Source organism: Eumetopias jubatus, unplaced genomic scaffold (genome assembly GCF_037043125.1).
Source record: "Eumetopias jubatus isolate StellerSeaLion01/CBP00866 unplaced genomic scaffold, mEumJub1_p1.0 scaffold_1, whole genome shotgun sequence".
In the NCBI taxonomy this organism is placed as follows: domain Eukaryota; kingdom Metazoa; phylum Chordata; class Mammalia; order Carnivora; family Otariidae; genus Eumetopias; species Eumetopias jubatus.
This window is the reverse complement of record NW_028274807.1, coordinates 63,064,581-63,083,658: the sequence shown is the minus strand read 5'-3', so window position 1 is coordinate 63,083,658 and position 19,078 is coordinate 63,064,581. Positions and strand designations below refer to the sequence as shown.

The 19,078-nt window shown below is 37.6% G+C and overlaps 1 pseudogene; it reads right to left on the bottom strand.

Annotated features, from left to right (window-relative positions):
• Window positions 1-4,488: 4,488 nt before the first annotated feature.
• LOC114214747 (PRELI domain-containing protein 1, mitochondrial pseudogene) lies at window positions 4,489-5,303 on the bottom strand (annotated as a pseudogene).
• Window positions 5,304-19,078: the final 13,775 nt, after the last annotated feature.

The window sequence follows — 19,078 nt, the reverse complement described above, 5'->3', positions numbered from 1 at the left end:
ACTATAGGATAGTAAAAAGATTGCAAATAGTCTTTCTATTATGAAATTAAGAAACATGGTCCAAATAATTCTTAGATGAAAAAAGATATACAAGACAGAAAACTTAGAAAACTCATTTTAAAATGGAAAAAATAATTATATAATTATGTGTTTTGAAAATGATGTAAATTATCCTAAAATTTAATATATAAAAGATAGATTATGGGAAATATTTGGTATCCATTTCACAGATAAAGTCCATATAAAAATAATTCTTACAAATGGGTAACATCTTCACAGAAAAATGAGCAAAGGATATAAACAAGAAAAATCTCAAAAAGGAAAATTCAAGTGACCACAAACATATAACAAAAAGTTAATCTCTGCAACAGGAGAGTGATTTAAGTCAAAGTTACACTGAGATATCAGATTATATTCACAATTTACAAAGAATAAAAAAGAGCGACAATATCTATTGCTCATAGGCATATCATAGGAATATTATAAATATGTATTCTCATACATTACTGCTAAAATAGTAATTATTAAAACAATTTTAGAATGTTGGCAAATCCATTAAAAATGAAGATACATATACAAATCAAACCAGCAATATTTCCCCAGAGAATCTGTTCCTTACATGTAAAAGACCAAGTTCAAAAAGATTGTATGAATGTATGTTCATTGTATGAAGAGATGTTTATTGCAGTATTATTGTAATAACAAAAAAATGAGAAGGCAAATGTCTATCAATAGGGAAATTACTGAATAAAATGAGGTTTGTCTTTGTAACATGGAATTTTATGTGGTTGCGCCTATACTAGTTGACTTGGAGGGACTGAGGGACTTTTGTATTGTTATTTAAAAATAATAATGATAATAATAATAATAATAATAATAATAAACCAGCAACTGCTAACATTTCTTCAATCTTTTTATACTTCTACTAAATCCTTTAGTCTTCTCAATCTCTTTGTCAAGTAAGTGTTTCTTTTTTTTTTAAATTTTTTTTTAAGATTTTATTTATTTGACACAAAGAGAGAGATAGCTAGAGAGAGGGAGAGAGCACAAGCAGGGGGAGCGGCAGGCAGAGGGAGAAGCAGGCTTCCTGCATGATCAGGGAGCCCGATGTGGGGCTCGATTTCAGGACCCTGGGATCATGACCTGAGCCGAAGGCAGTGGCTTAACCAACTGAGCCACCCAGGCGCCCCAAAGTAAGTGTTTCTATTATTCCTTTTTTACACATGAGAAAGATGAAGTACAGAGAATTTAGTTCAATGTCACCCAGGTAATTAACATGGGAACCTAGAGGATAGTCTCAGTCTGGCTCCAGAATTTATACTCTTTTTTTTAAGTTTTTATTTAAATTCCAGTTAGTTAACACACAATGTAATATTAGTTTCAGGTGTACAATACAGCGGTTTAGCATTTCCATATGTCACCCAGTGCTCATCACAAGTGCACTCCTTAATCCCCATCACCTATTAACACACCCCCCACCCACCTCCTGTCTGGTAACCATCAGTTTGTTCTCTATAGTTGAGAGTCTGTTTCTTGGTTTGTCTCTTTCTCTCTCTCTTTTTTGTCCTTTGCTTGTTTTGTTTCTTAAATTCCACATATGAGTGAAATCATATGGTATTTATCTTTCTCGGACTGACTTATTTTTCTTGGCATTATATTCCAGTTCTATCTATGTTGTTGCAAATGGCAAGATTTCATTCTTTTTTTTGGCTGAGTAATATTCCATCACACACACACACACACACACACACCCCACATCTTCTTTATCCATTCATCAGTTGATGGACACTTGAGCTCTTTCCATAGTTTGGCTATTGTTGATAATGCTGCTATATTCATTGAGGTGCACGTATCCCGTTGAATTAGTACTTTTGTATCCTTTGGGTAAATACCTAGTAGTGCAATTGCTGGATAGTAGGGTAGTTCTATTTTTAACTTTTTGAGAAACCTCTTTACTGTTTTCCAGAGTAGCTGTACCAGTTTGCAATCCCACCAACTGTGCATGAGGTTTCCCTTTTCTCTGCATCCTCACTAACACCTGTTATTTCTTGTTTCATTGATGTAAGCCATTCTGACAGGTGTGAGGTGATATCTCCTTGTAGATTTGATTTGCATTTCCCTGATGATCAGTGATGTTGAGCATACTTTCATGTGTCTGTTGGCCATCTATCTATATATCTTCTTTGGAAAAATGTCTATTCATGTCTTCTGCCCATGTTTTAATTGGATTATTCATTTTTTGGGGTGTTGAGTTTTATAAGTTCTTTATGGATTTTGGATACTAACCCTTTATCAGATATGTCGTTTGCAAATATCTTCTCCACTCTGTAGGTTGCCTTTTAGTTTTGTTGATTGTTTCCTTTGTTATGCAGAAGCTTTATGTTTTGATGAAGTTCCAATAGTTTATTTTTGCTTTTGTTTCTCTTGCCTCAGGAGACAACAGCTGAGTCTACTACCTATCTAAGCTAGACATAGGTATATAATAGCACCCTATTTTTTGTAAAATTACATATAATTGTATAAGTATATATGTAATTGTATATATGTGTATATATATATTACATATATATAAATATTAGAGGCCAAAATTATGCACAACTTGGAAGCCTTGGCTTTGAAGAATGGAGAAATGTTGTGTTAGGAAAGATAGGAGAATGCTGAGCAGAGATAAGCCAAAAAAACAAAACAAAACAAAAAAACAAGAAACTGCATTTAAACTGTGTATACATAATAAAAAGCAGCCGATGTGATATGATCCCGTTCACATAAAATTATATACTTGAGTGTGAGGTGTCAGTATATGTGTATATACGTGTGTATATTAATAGAGAAATGCATGAAGCAATGTTTTCCAAAATAGTCATTTTAGTTGTTATAGTTTTATTTTCCCCTTTATATTTTTGCATATTCAAAAGTTTAAATAAAGAAGCTTTTTTGTTTTTTAATAACAGGGTTATTATTTTTAATAACCAGCATTCAAAACAACCCCATTCCTTAAGTGTAGGCTTTGCATAGTGAATTTCTTCTAATATATACAGTTGGAAAGAGAAAAAACAATACCTTTATGGTGGAGAAACTTGACAGTCTCTGGTGATCAAACCTGGTAATCAAGGGTAATAACAACATTGATGAGTCCTGTTGATATTATGTATCCTTTATATGATGTGTTGAGAATGGCTCTTTACCTCTGTGGTTTCAAAACATATCGCTCCAGTTTAATCAGGAGAAAGAAACAGGAAACAGCTCCCAATTGAGAGATCTTATCAATATGCCTCAAAAAATCAAGATCATCCAAACCAAAGAAAGTCTAAGAAATTGTTACAGCCAAGAGGAGTCTAAACAGAGATGACTACTAAATTTAATGCAGTATCCAGATGGAATCCTAGAAGAGAAAAAAAAAAAAATCAGGAAAAAGACCGAGAGAATCTGAATGAAGTATAGACTTTAGTTAATAATAAATGTATCAGTATGTATTCTCTACTTGTGACAAATGTATTATACTAATGTAAGATGCTAATAATAAGGAACTGGGTGGAGGATATGGAGAAACCCTCTGTACTATCTTTGCAAAAATTCTGTAAATTTATAACTATTATAAATGAAAAAGTTCATCCAATAAAAAAGACAAAATCACACTGGTTAAAAAACAAAACAAACAAGATACATGGCAGGCATTCTTTTAGATGCTAGTTACCACAGGGTACCATACAAATAGACCAGTTCCTGCTAGGATCTTAAATACTAACATAATAGATGATCAATGGCTCTGTCCTTCATCCCAACAAAAAAAAAAGAAAGAAAAGAAACTTATTTTAGCTACAGGCTCCCAAGCTCTGCTACATGATTCACATTTTTTAAAAAAGATTTATTTATTTATTTGAGAGAGAGAGAATGAGCGAGCAAGTGGGGGAAGGGGCAGAGGGAAAGAATCTTCAAGCAGACTCCCTGCTGAGTGGGGAGCCCAAAGCAGGTCTTGCTCTCACTCACCCATGAGATCATGAGCTGAAACCAAGAGTCAGAGGCTTAACTGACAGAGCCACCTAAGGCCCCTATCCACATTTTCTTTTCTTTTCTTTTCTTTTGAATTCAAGAACTGTTTATTGAGTGCCGGTTATGTGCTAGATGCTGTTCCAGGTACCTGGGACACATCAGAGAACGCAACAAGGGCCCCTGCCCTCGCGGAGCTTACAGTCTAGGCTTCCTCCCTCCGCACGCTGTGACCCCGAGCGAGCCACCGCCCCTCCCTGGGCCAGTCCTCAGCTGCCCGCAGCGCGAATCTGCAGTCCCGGCTCCGATGTGGGGACCATGCCCGCTGCACCGTCAGCGCCAAACAGGACACCGGGCTCAAGCCCCAACACTCCCCTTCCCCCTACCCCCAGAGAGCGGAAAGGGCTAGAAGCTGACTTTTACTAGTAAAGTACAAGGGGGAAGGGCAGAGGGACTGGAGCCGGGTGGTCGGGTGTCCTACTGCCCCAGGGCCTGGGCTGACTACACGAAGTGCTGCCGCTGTTGCCGCTACTTGCTGGCCGCCTTGCTGGCAAGGTCCTTGGCCTTCTCTGTAGCTGCCAGTGCCGTCTCCTTGGCCTTCTCCTTGGCTTCCTTGGCTGTCTCAAGGAGGGTCTTGGAAGGGGCCTCCCCTTGCAGCTTGGCCATGTACTCAAAGCCCTTCATAGTCTTGGTCACGTTGCTTTTGAACCGGGCAAGACCAAATTTCTGGACAGCTCTGGAGACAGCAAATAAGCTAGAGGAGACCCAGGCTTCCTGGCAGATTTCGGTCCAGCCGCTGTTATCAGAGTTCACACAGTAAACACATGGTTCCTCCACCACCATCAGCTGGGCGTGGTTGATGTTCCAGGTGAAGGTGGTCATGGTCTGGTTCTGCGGGTCCACAATAGAATCCTCCAGGATGTACACCAAGTGAGCAGCATTGGCAGGAAACAGTCGCTCGGCCCAGCGGGACATCCTGTTGGCCTTGGTCAGGAGACACCGGGACAGGAGTTGCTGGTCAGGGGTCACCTCCCGGTGCACTATGTCTTTCGTCAAGACCTGTTTGCTATAGGGATTCCGGTACCACTGCCAGAAGGCAGCGAACACTTGGTCCCAGGAACTAGGGAGCACACTCTGGCCCAGGAAATACTTCACCACGGTCCCAGTCCGGGCGGGCTCAGCACCCACGCAGCATCAGGGGTGTGATGCCCCGGGGAGGGGTGGGCACGCCGAGGCCAGACCGGGGCTCGGTGCACGCCAGCCAGGCTCGCAGCTCAGTCACCACTGCTCTGCACCCAAGCAGCCGCCGCGGCCATGAGGAGTCCCCTATCCACATTTTTTTTTTTTAAGATTTTATTTCTTTATTTGACAGAGAGAAAGAGACACAGCCAGAGAGGGAACACAAGCAGGGGGAATGGGAGAGGGAGAAGCAGACTTCCCGCGGAGCAGGGAGCCCGATGAGGGGCTCGATCCCAGTGCCCTGGGATCATGACCTGAGCTGAAGGCAGACGCCTAACGACTGAACCACCCAGGCGCCCCCCCATCCACATTTTTGTTGAGCAATTTAGAACGTTGTTTTTGAAAACCAGCAAAATTATTTTTTTCTTTTTTTTCTGTCATAGTCAATGCTTATTTATATTTACTAATTTATTGACTTATCTGTTCACTGTTAATTTTCATATCTAATTCTTTATCCAAGACTCCTTTTCCCTTTTGCTAAAGTAAACTTCTCAGTGATAGTTTATTCTTTAAAGATATTTTTATCTTGTACTCATGATTTTATGATAGTTTTTGTGGCTATAGAATTCTAGATGGACAGTTATTTCCTTCAGAAACTTGAAGCTATTATTACATCAATCTCTGGATTCTAAAAAATTATATTTTCTCACATTCTTTAAGTTCTTTTTGTCTTTGATATTCCTCAGAGATCAAGAAAAAGAGTCATGAGACAAGCATAGTGAAATCAGCAGGTGCCAAATCTTACAGGGTGTTATGGGTCAAACTATGGATTTGGACAACTGCCTTAAAGGTATTGAAAGATTTTTAGCAAGATGTCATGTTCTGGATTGAAGTTTTAAATGATCATGCATAATACTTTGTGAGTAATTCATTAAAGAATGGCAAGCTTTTGACTTTTTCCTTAACACTTTCAATATAAAACGTGCCAAATTAATTTTTCTAAATCAAATTAAATCTTGGCTGTAAAATCACTTTCCAAGGTTGGTAAGAAGTATAATGTTGGTTACCTTCTCTTACCTGAGGTTATATGTGGGTCCTGGGGTTCTGTGCCTGCATAAACAGCTCTAGGTTGTACCTGGAAGCTGCAGAACATGTTTGTCCTCTCCCTTCCTTCCCTTGCTGCCTCACCTGAAGGGGGATCACGCTTACCTGGACTCCTACCACTGTCTGCACAGGTCATTAAAATTTGTGTTGACCCATTGGAAGTTCCATTCCTTCTTTGCCAATCTTGTCCTTAGGGGTTCTCTAACCAGTGTCAAAGCTAGGACTAATTTTCAGAAGCATGTGTGCAACTCTTAGACTATCCAGGTAAGTTTTGGGTCTTTTTTCTTTTTTTTTTTTCAGTTGAACTAGACCTTAGAAAACAAAGGACTGTTTCAGATATGCCTTTAAGATATCACTTCTCAACTTTTTCTTTTGAACCTGAAATATTAAACAGTACTTAATTCCTTTCAGATACCAGGGTGAATGGAAAAGGAACACATGGCTTAGGTATTAAGGCCAAACTATTTTGTTGGGAAGAGTTGGGGAAAAGTACTTTCTGAAAACTACATAGGAAGGTTTTCAGTGTATATTGAGGCTATGGTTATTGCAAGTGTTTTTCCCCAGCCTGTAGCTTGTCTTTTCATTTACCTAATGGTGTCTTTCAAAGAGCAGACGTTTTAAATTTTTATGAAATCCACTTTATCATTTTTATTCTTTTATGGTTTACCATTTTTATGTCATCTATAAGAAATCTTTGTTCTCCCAAGGTTATGAAGGTTTTTAGTTACATTTTCTTCCACAAATTTTATCACTTTAGCTTTTGTATTTAGGACTCTGATTCAAGTTACTTTTTGTGTAAGGTAGAAGGTAAACATCATGGTTTACTTTTTCCAAATGGTAAGCAATTCTTTCAATAGCATTTGTTGAAAAAAGACTATCCTTTACTCATTGAATTGTGGTGGTACCTTTGTCAAAAACAATTGGTCATATAGGGGTGGGTTCATGTTGAAACTATCTATCTTTTCCATTGATCTACATATTTATATGCTGATGCTACACTTTCTTAATTACCGTGGTTTTATGGTAAGTCTTGAAAACAGTTCATATAAGTCCTCAAAATTCTTTGTTCTCTTCAAAAATTATTTTGGCTCTCCTAAGTCTATATGTTTCCAAACAGATACTAGAAACCTTTTTGTTAATTTCTACCAAAAAAAATGCTTTCCAGGAATTGATTGAAATTGTAATAAATGTAGATATCATCTTGAAAGGAAGTGACAGCTTAACAGTATTTTAGTCTTCTTGAACCACTTATTGAGGTCCTTAATTTCTTTCAGCACTGTAGCTTTCATTGTACAGGTCTCGCATATATTTTACTAAATTTATCCCACGATATTTCATGTTTTGGGATGTGATCATAAGTGGTTATTTTAAATTTAATTCTCTGATTATTTGTGGCTAGTATATAGAAAACAGCTGGTTTCTGTGAAATGACTTTGTTTTCTGCATTTTTGCCTAACTTAATAGTATTAATAGCTCTTTTTAAAAATCCTTAGCCTTTTCTACATACACGATTATGTTATGTGTGAATAAAGACAGTTTTGCTTCTTTCTTCCCCAGCTTTATGACTTGCATTTTTGTTTTCTTGTTTTACTGATGAGGAGCTCCAATTTGATAGTGAATAGAAATGGTGAGATTGAGCACCAAAATAAGTTGATGACTGTGAAAGTGCTGTTGTATAAAAATGTTAATATCATTTATTATTCCCTGTATATGCCAACAGATATGGTAGCAGTTAATAAATATAGGAGGGATCCTCATGGTATAGCACATATATATGTGTTCCTGAAGAGAATATAATTCAGTTATGATTTTTAAAAAGTTCTAATTTGGTCTGAGCCATTCCTTAGTTTCATAGTTTTGAGTGAATTATTAATACTTCCAAAGATGCAGTTAAATGGAGAAAACAGTATTGGCTTCATAACTTGTTTTAGCCGTGACTCTTTCAGATGCAAGTTACAAAAACTCCAGCTCAGCTAGTTCAAGTTAAAAACATAACAAATTGCGATTTATTTACTTCTGAAAAAGATTTGTGGCACATCTGGCTTTCAGCCACTCCTCAGATTTGCTCAGCTGATTCTCTCCATGTGGTAGCCAATAGGATTCACAGGGATTCCAGACTGACATATTCCTTCAAGAAAGAGAGAGTGCCTCTTTCTTAATGATTCTGGTAAAAGTCCCAAGAAGTGATGCATGTAGCCAGTAGATGTCATGTAATGACTGACCATTTCTCTGTTGTCTGAGCATCCTGGAAACCAGAGGGCAAATTGAGTCCTGCTTGAACTACTGACCTAAGGGACCAGTAGGCTCCAAAATTTCTTGTCTTTATCTTTCATATCTGCATCACATTCTGATGATCTCTGAAAATTTGATGTTCCTCTTGGTTCCTCTCTGCCTCTCCAGAACACCTTTTCCATCTCTCAGTAACCCAGTCTCCGTAGGCTTGCCACAATAAACAGTAATGGTGCCACAGGGGTGACCAATGGTGCTGGTGATTATATATTGTGGCATAAGTTTTAGATCAATGACTCCAAGCAGAAGGGACTTTTCCTCCAAAATGGGTATAAAACATACATCTCATCACCACAGATCACAAAAAAATGCCTTGTATGGCAAAAGAGGACATAGATGCAATTTTTTTCCAATGTTCATAGGAAAAGGCAGCATTTCCTTCACATTCTTCTTCTGCAGAGCATATTGAAGTGAGGCAAAGCCTTCTGTAAAATAACTTAATAAATATTTAGTCATCAAATGTAACTTTTTAAAAAATATTGATTTATTTGACAGAGAGAGAGAGTGCATGAGCACGAGCAGGGGAAGTGGCAGGCAGAGGGAGAAGCAGGCTCCCCACTGAGCAAGGAGCTGAACATGGGGCTCGATCCCAGGACCCTGAGATCATGACCTAAGCCGAAGTCAGAGGCGTAACCAACTGAGCCACCCAGGTACCCCTCAAATGTTACTTTTTAAGTATCAAAGAGATAAGTGGTAACTGGAGCTCAGAATTAAGGAAGGGACTGCTGTAGACTGTCATACAAGGGAGCATTCCAGCTGGACCATGCTGGTCCCTCAGCTATACTATTTAAGAGTCATTCCCAGTTTCTTAATGCAGAGAAGAGAAATAACTTCAGAAAGCATTATACACTCCTATTCTTCCTGTATGTGAGGAATTGTATAGTTTTCATTTCAGATTATTGATTCAGGCATTTTCAGCAAATCTCTTGTCTCCCTGAATCTCTGAGTTAAAAAAAAAAAAAGCACTCTTATTGTTCTTATATATAAATATCTGGACTACATTTGATATTCAGAGAGGAGATTCTGGTGTTCTGAGTAGGCAAAACCAGAAAAGCAGCATTATTTTCAGCATTCCTACATGTATTATTTCTTCTTGGTTGCTTTTGAATGATTCTGCCTCTGTTTCTCTATAACAGTAATAGTGGGTACAGCAGGGTATACCCTAGTGTTTTGTTTTCCCAGAATTTTCTTCACATAGTCGAATTTTCTTCTTTCTCAAGCAAGGTATATGAAACAGAATAAAAATAAATAAATAAGGAAAAATAAAGGTGACATGACAATTTACGCTCAGAAATGGTGGGTCAGTGCAAATCTGGATTTCTTAGCTGGATAGATGACCTCATTACTAAGAGTTGTTTATATGAGCCATCAATTTTAACCTTGCAGATACATCTTGACTTTGAAACCCAAACAAGACAGACTGAGTTATCTCAGTTGCCTTCCAAACATCCCTACTTCCATGTCAGAGTTTAAGACAAAGGAAGCAAAGCTTTCTCCAGTTGCCACTACTTACTTAACTATGACACTGACCAGGAAACAGTTTTTAGAAGAGTTGGTTAATTTTCATTAGAATTAACATGAGGATTTTTCCTAGGGTCCCACAATTCCATGATGTCTTTTAAAATTATCTGGTCTGTTAGGGTACCCCATACTCTGTTCCCTCTCTTATTTTAAACTCACATTCTAAAGGCTTGACCTTCTCATCAATATGGACAAGAGTGTCAGGGATTTAAGTGCTCTAGCTATGAGGATGTACTGAGTCATAGACAGTGAAATACTCTTCCTTCCTCTACGTGGCTTTAGGTAATTTATGGAACAAATTTTTTCTTTTGCCCCTTATTTTTAAATTTATTTCATTTTTATCCAGTCATTTCTATAAGCAATTTAAAATTGTATTTTTTAATAAAGAATGAAGGGGAGTAAGTCGGAGGGGGAGGCAAACCATGAGAGACAATGGACTCTGAAAAACAAACTGAAGGTTCTAGAGGGGAGGGGGGTGGGGGGATGGGTTAGCCTGGTGATGGGTATTAAGGAGGGCACGTTCTGCGTGGAGCACTGGGTGTTATGCACAAACAACGAATCATGGAACACTACATCAAGAACTAATGATGTAATGTATGGTGATTAACATAACAATAAAAAATTTAAAAAAAGAATATAAAAAAATCTAAAGTCACTTGATAATTTTGAGTCTAAGTTTTCCTAGTATGTAAAATTAAGATCTAAAAGTATCTGACTTAGTAACAAGTTGGTATAGTAAGTGCATTGTAAACCAATCGCTTGGAAGTGGGAATGTTTTTTCTTTATGCCATAGTGGTGCTTAGGTTCTAAAACCAGTATACAAAATTGTATTTAACCTTTGATTTATCTGAAATATAACTATAGAACTAAACTTTATATGTAAAAATGTTTTCTGAGAAAAAAAATTCCCTGGGTTCTAATTTAAGATGGCAGGAACACTTCTCATCCACAGTGCAAATGGAAATGACTCACTTGTTTCTCCTTAACCATGTATTTGGTGGGTCGTAGTAGGATCAGAGGAGTCCCCCAAGAAGAAATTATGAGTTGTATTTATGATCACAATAAATGCACAGACAGAATTAAAATCGACAACTTTCCCTGAGAAACTCTGCCAGGTGCTTCCCCAATACAGATTCGCTTGAATCTGGCTCTTGTTTATACACTCCTCACTGGTGGGTGGGTGGATCAAGGAACTTTGTGCTTAGTCCGCTGGTAGTTTTTATAACCATATTTAATAGTTTATGTATTTCTCCTAGTATACTGAACATTTTAGAGCAAGACTATATTCAGTTAACAATGGTATCCACAGTTCCTACAGAATCTGGCACAGAGAAATGCAAAATAAGTCTTAGATAATCAATGAACTGGAAATGGAGAGGAACGTAGAAGGAGGATTATGAGATTGACAGTTGAAGAATTTCAGTGATAAAGCTCATGAAGCTCAGGAACTGCAAGGCATGAGGGCCATGGGAAATTTATTTGTCCTCAACTATCTGTTTGTTTGTCCCCCCTCCCTTCTGTGACCACTCTTGCTCATCTTTATAACATGTAAGTTTCCTTCCCAGCAGAATAGAATGACACAGTTACCATTCAAGTTTCTATGCCTGAAGCTATCACAGACATTTTGAGAAAACTTTCTTATATATGTTTATTCTTTAAGGTTTCTATTTAGATTATGAAGGGCAAAACTATTCTGTACATTCACTCTGAATCTCTCTATACAGTAAAGACAGATAGAAGATTCATTTGCATTTCAGTGAGAAACTCTAGACCAGCCTTTCTGGGCATTTCTTGCAGGAGCTGGATTAGGGCTGATGGTTCAAAAGTGAAATAAAGTAGAATCTGGAGGGAGATGAGAAGTAAGGTTAGGACTCAGATACAAATAGAATAGCATTCTTTAGTTCAAGTGTGTGTGTGTGTGTGTGTGTGTGTGTGTGTGTGTGTGTGTGTGTGTTTGTACGCAAGGACTGTGGAAGATGAAAAGAATGATCACATTGTTAGAAAATATCCCAGGTAGAGCCAAAGCATAAGGAAGAGGAATAGCATGGCCAGTGTAAGTAGAGCAGACTATTGTTACTGGAATATAGTTTTGGAGGAAAGAACTCATGAGAAAAGAAACCATAGTGATAGGCAGACATCAGTTCATGGAGTGTCTTCTATGTCACAATGAATAGCTTGAATATTATATTGCAGAAGTTTTAAGGAGGGGGTAAATAGATTAGTTGGGTGGCAGTGTTAGATATGGACCTGAAGGGAAAAGGAATAGCAGTCAGGGGAGTTGTTCAATACTTAAGTTAGAACAGTGATAACAAAGATGGAGATGGTATGAGGGGCGCCTGGGTGGTACAGCTGGTTAAGCCTCCAACTCTTGGTTTCACTCAGGTCTTGATCTCAGAGTCATGGTATTGAGCCCTGCATAGGGCTCTGCACTCAGTGCAGAGTCTATCTGAGAGCCTAGCTCCCCTCCCCCTGTCTCTCCCCCAACCCCCCCCACAGGAGTGCTCACTCTCTCTCTCAAAAAAAGAAAAAAAAATGAATGAATAAATCTTAAAAAAAATGATGGGGAAGGTAAGAGTTGGATTGGTGTATTATTTAGAAGATAAAATCTGTATAATTTAATGACTGGGTTTGGTGAGCCAAGGGAGGGGTTATCTCTTCATGTGGTAGTGACTGACAATGTATATTATAAGGAGGGAGGAGATAACTTCCTTTCAGATCCCTGGAAGGAATGTCATTGTTATCACCCATTGAGATTCAGGTCCTTTTTTTTTTTTTTTTTTAATTGAGAAAAGTTAGCAACTGTCCTTTTTAAAATATGTTTTCAGTGGTTGTTTTTGGAGTGTGCCCAGGGCAAAATTATGTACTTGATGTATTGGCCAGTATTTAACATGGAATACATCAATATTTCCAATCACAATAAATATGCTTATAAAGACAAGTTCAATGCTTATCTTAATTGGCTAACATATAATCAGGCTCATGGTGCTGTTTAATCCATTAGCATTAACAAGGTGGAGGTAGGTTTTATCAATACTGGCACTTGTTCAGATCCCTAGGCCAAGGAAATTAAGAATTTACAATCACAACTAACACTTCTTCACTAACAGCAGTGTTAACCCTCGTTGTTTCAAACTCAACAACTCTTGTATCATACTGTAAAATACTTCATTATGTTAGTAGTCTAGGGCTTCACTACTCAATGTGGTCTGTGGACAGTAGCTTCTGTATCAACTGGGAGCTTGTTAAAAATCTGGAATCCCAGGCCCCACTAGAGACCTACCAAATCAGAACCTGCATTTTAGCATGATTTTCAGATGATTCATCTGGACATTAAAATTTGAGAAGCACTTATCTAAGTGCTTGTCTTAGGTTTGTCTAAGTTTAAAAATTATATGGGGGACTTCCAGCTTCTGGTTAGGGCAGAGGATCTTGAATCAGAATAACCCTCCCACTGAAAACAATGGTAAACTTTGGAAAACTGTTTTAAGGCATTGGAGATCAAGCACAGAGAAATACTGAAGCGGTTGGGCTCCACACAGAGCAAGACCTGTGCTGATAGAACTTTGCTCTAAGGGTGCTACCTGGTCAACACAGTATGCTGGCAGATCAAAGTCAAACAGAAAATAAGAATCCTACTGACCTAAGGAGTAAGAGGTCAGAGTTCAGGGATGCCATTATGGCCAGAAATTGAGAAAAATACAACAAAATAGGGAACGACAGAAGGAGAATGCCAAATCTTAATATAAGCCATCCTCAAATCCTTGGCTGATTTCTTTCTTTTCTTAAAGATTTTATTTATTTGTCAGAGAGAGAGAGCACAAGCAGGGGAAGTGGCAGGCAGAGGGAGAAGCAGGCTCCCTGAGTAGGGAGCCCGATGCGGGGCTCGATCCCAGGACCCTGAGATCATGACCTAAGCCAAAGGCAGACACTTAACGACTGAGCCACCCAGGCGTCCTCCTTGGCTCAGTTGTTGAAATTCTAGGTAGCCAGAGGGAAAATAGTAAGTGAAAGGCTAGAGGAACCTGATAGAGATTTTAGCTGCAGACACAAGGGAGACAGAATTTATTAATAGTTTCTATTGGTTTTTATTTTATGAATTTTTCTTATCTTATTGCCCTCCTTCTACTTACTTTGGTATTATATTGCTCTACTTTTGTAGTTTCTTAAGTAGGTCACTGATTTGCTACCTTTCTTCTTTTCTAATATAATCATGAAAGATTAAGAAATTCCCTGTAAGATGTCCTTTAGTTGCATCCCAACAAGTTTTGTTATGTTATAATCTCCTTATCATTTAGTTTGGACCATTTTCTAATTTGGCTGTAATTTATTCTTTGGACCATAGAAAATTTAGATGGGTGTCATTCAATTTCTGAAGGGATTTCCCTAGATAGAATCTTACTGCTGTTGATCTCAAATTTAATATTGTTGTGGTAGTACAACATGATCTATATGATATTGGCTCATTTATATTTATAAAGACTTGTGTTGTGGCCCAGGATATGATCCATCTTGATAAATGTACCATGTCCACTTAAAAAGAATGTATATTTTGAAGTTGATAATTACATTGTTGTATAAATGTAAACTCAATCAAAATAATCTACAGTGTTTCCTTGATCTTCTATGTATTTACTGATATTTGTCTAGTATCCCATCAGTTGATGAGAAAAGGGTGTTAAAATTTCTGCTTCTGATTGTGGAATTAACCAGTCTCCTTTTAATTCTGTCAATTTTTGACTCATGTAATTTGAGGCTGTTATTTTTTATTTCAAGTTTTTATTTAAATTCTGGTTAGTTAACATATATGGTAAAATTGGTTTCAGGTGTAAAACTTAGTGATTCATCACTTACGTATAACACCAATTTGAAGCTGTTATAAGGTGCATCTGTATTTCTGATTATTATGTCTCCCTGATGAATTAGTTCTTTAATAGTTATTCTTTTCTATCTCTGGTAATACTATTTGTCTAAAAGTCTGTTTTATCTTATATAAATATAGTTGCTCCGGCCTTGTTATAATTACTGTTTGTATACTGTATGTATGTCCTATCCATTTTCTTTCAACCCTGTCTGTGCATTATTTTTAAGTGTATCTATCTAGAGAGCATACAGGTAGGTTTCTTTCTTGTCAATTGTGATAACTTCTGCCTTCTGATTAGTTTTGTCCAGTAACACTTAAGGTAATTAATGATTATTTTTTTAGGCACAGTTTTTTTTTTTTTTTTAATTTCATCATGAGAAGTGTACTCTTTAATCCCCATCCCCTGTTTCACCCATTCCCTCCACCTACCTCCCCTCTGGATACTAACCCTTTATCAAATATGCATTTGCAAATATCTTCTCCCAATGACTTTTATGTTATTACCATTTTATTATTTGTTTCTGTTCATCTCTCTTTTTTAAATCATCCCTTTCTACCTCCTTTCAGATCAATGCGATATATTTAGAATTTCATTTTAATTTATCTACTGGCTTTTTAGCTATACTTCTGAATATTTTCTAGCAGTAGCTCTGTGGATTAAATATACATCTTTAACTTTTTATAGTCTACTTTGTATTATATTGTACTGCTCCATGTAAAATGTAGACACCCTGGGACTGTAGAGATCTATTTACCCCATCCCACCAACATTTCTGCCTATCATACATATTATATCATGTACATTGTAAAGTGCACACAGAAGCGCAACTTTTGCTTTAGTCATATATATTTTAAACAAATAAAGAGGAAAAAAACTTTAATGTTTATATGTATTTACCATTCCAGTGCTCGTCATTCCTTCTTGGACATCTGAGTTTTTATTTGGAATCATTCTCATTCATTTTGAACAATTTCACTAAGCATTTTTTGTAACACATGTTTGACAAATTCTCTTATTTTTTCCATTATTTGAAACTGCAATACATTGATCTCTTTTCCAGCACTTTTAAAGCTGTAAATCCCATTGTCTCTAGCCTCCATAATTTCTGATAAGTTAACAGTTACGTAAATTGTTTTCCTCCTGAATAAAATGTGCCATCTTCCCCTGCTGTTTTCAAGTTGTTCTCTTTATCTTTTGTCTCAACAGTTTAACTATATGCCTAAATATGGTTTTATTCATATTTATCTGACTTGAGGCTTCCTAAGCTTCTTCAAACTATAAATTTATATCTTTTATCAAAGTGGGAACATTTTGGCATTTTTCTCAAATATTTTTCTGCCTTGTTCTCCATTTCCTCTGATATTGTAATCTATTTATTTCAATTTATTGATCTATTTTCAGCTTCACTGACTTTTTCCTCTTAATTTTTAGTCTGTTCTTAAGTCCACCCAGTGACTTTTTCATTCAGAAATTGTATTTTTCAGTTCTGGAACTTCCTTTTTTTTCCTTTTTCATATTTTCTATTTCTCTGTTGGGCTTTCTCTTTTTTCCTTCATTATGAGCATATTCTCCCATCTCTCTCTGAGTATAGTTAGGAGAGCTGCTTTGAAGTCCTTGGTTACTATCTCTGACATTTTGGTTATTTTAACATTACCCTTCAGTGATTATTTTTCCATTTTAAAATGGGTTGCATTTTGTTGCTTGTTAAATTTCAAGTAATTTTGGATTATATCCTGGACATTGTGAATGTCATGTTATGGTGACCTGGATTCTGTTATATAACTGAAAGGAGTATGTGTATTTTTGTTTTAGCAGACAGTTAACTTGATTGGACTCAACTCAAACTGAGAACTCTGACTTTTACATAGAAACTCAAATCTAAATTACATTCTTTGGGTTTGTTGTTGTTGCTGTTACTGTTTTCTCCATTAGCTGGGTTGCTTACAGCCTGCAGTGTGTCCTACACATGTATAATTCAGCACTCAGCCAGAGATTTGCTCAGAGTTTATACACAAAATATGACCCCAGGGCTCTCTGTTTTTTGTGGCTCCTGCCTCCCCCCACATACCTCATATTCTAGCAGCTGGTATTGCCCCAAACTCTATTCTTTCTCTTCAGGCCAGAAATGTGGTGGCTTTGACGTTCTACAGCTGTCCTTCATGGGGATGTGAGTGTTGTCTGCACTGAGGCAAAAAGCCAAAATCAATAAAGCTAACCCTGCGGTGATCCCTTCTGCCAAGTTTTAATTCTTCTCCAGAATCTGCCTCCTAATTTTTACTCTCCAAACCATTAGATAACCGTTTTTGTGTTTTGTCTCGTGTTTTTAATTGTTTTCTTTGGGACAGCTGATATGGTTAGGAGTTTATTGGTCCTACCAGATATAGTAGAGGAAACTGTTTAGAGTTAAGTTCCTAAAATTCAGGCTCCACCTAAGACCAATTAAATTGTCATCTTCATTTTAGCATAACCCCTCCATCAGTTGCATATGTATTTGTGCTAGTTGTCAATTTATTGCCTTTTGGATAAAAATGCACCTTTAATACCATGCTTTGTAATAAGGGAGATTGATCCTCTAAGCATATTTCCTATACAGAGAGAAAGATGTTAAACTTTGAGAGTAGAGGGTGCTGGAAGGACATCGCAGAAGAAAGGATATTGTCTTTCTCAATTCCAATTTGCTTCTGTTTTGTTTCTTCTTGCTCCTACTGCATTACTCCCAGGGTGCATGTAGATAGGGACATCCAGTGCCACTCTGCCCAAATCATGTGCCCAAAGCACACAACACCTTGAACTGTTTGTGCTGGCCCAGGCCTAGTGAGCAACTCACTGTGGCATTCCTGAAAAGGACACTGTGTTTCTTAGGCCTTTTACTACTATGCTTGCAAGTGGCTTCCAAGCTTGACTCCTGCTAAGCATCTAAGTGCCAGCCTCAGCCTCCATGCACCCCAGAGGAGTGTTTCCTACTTGCCTGGCAATGGTAGACCAGCTTTGGTGGTTGCAACCAAATAAACTTCTGCACAATACAGTCAAATGCAATTTCTCTTTCTGCGATCAGGTCTGAATCCTAGCCTTGGGGAGGAGGCCTGGTTTCCCTTTTGAACACTGTTCCCTCAAACACAGGCTATTCTGTACAGTTTTCTTTATACTCATAATTAATTTCTGTTATGGTTAATAATTCTTTAAATTTCGTGTGTTCACGTTACAGTGATGTTTATGTGCTTGGATTAGCCCTTGACTGATAAAGATTTTGTATCATGAGTGTTCGTAGGAAAATAGACTTGCAAAGATGGGATTGGGGAATTGTTTTGGTTGTGTCCTTCGGCTTGAGCAGTGCTGAGCTTGTGGGAAATGGATGATAGTAATCCATGGTGATAAAAAGTCAATTAAATGAAAAAGACAAATACATAGTAGAGAAAATTTTTGAAAGACAAAGTTGAAATTAATAATTTTATATCCAAGTAAAAAACCTAGACAAAATTATCTTTAATTACTTATATTTGTCTGGGATGTTTTCTGACACGAATCAATTTTCTGATCTTCTGTGGATACCAACTCAATGTCCAAAATTCATGTCTGATGACCTAGAGATAGCATGAGACTCCACAGGTTTAAGGGCACAGTCTCAAAAGACTGCCCTTATTCCAGATGCCCGTTGAAAATATTGGGTTACCCATACTTCTGACTGACCAGCTATATATTGGGGGTTCCCATGACTTCCTCTTCAGGTTCAGTAATTTGCTAGAACAGGTCACAGAACTCAGAAAGCCACAGTACTATGTTTACCAGTATATTATAAAGAATACAAATGAATAGCCAGATGAAGAAGTACATCGGGCAAGGTCTAGAAGGATCCCTGGTGCAGGAGCATCTGTCACTGTAGAGTTAGGGTGTTCCACCGTCCTTGCATGTGGATGTGTTCACTATTTCAGAATCTCTCCAAAGCTTCATGTTCAAGAGTTTTTATAGAGCTCAATCTCCAGCACCACACCTTGTCTCCCTAGAGGTTGAGGCTGAGGTGTGGAGCTAAAAGTTCCAACTCTCTAATCACTTGGTCTTTTTGATGACCAGCTATACCCTGAAGCGATCAAGGGGGTCCCACCCTAATTCATCTCATTAGTAGAAACACAGGTATGATG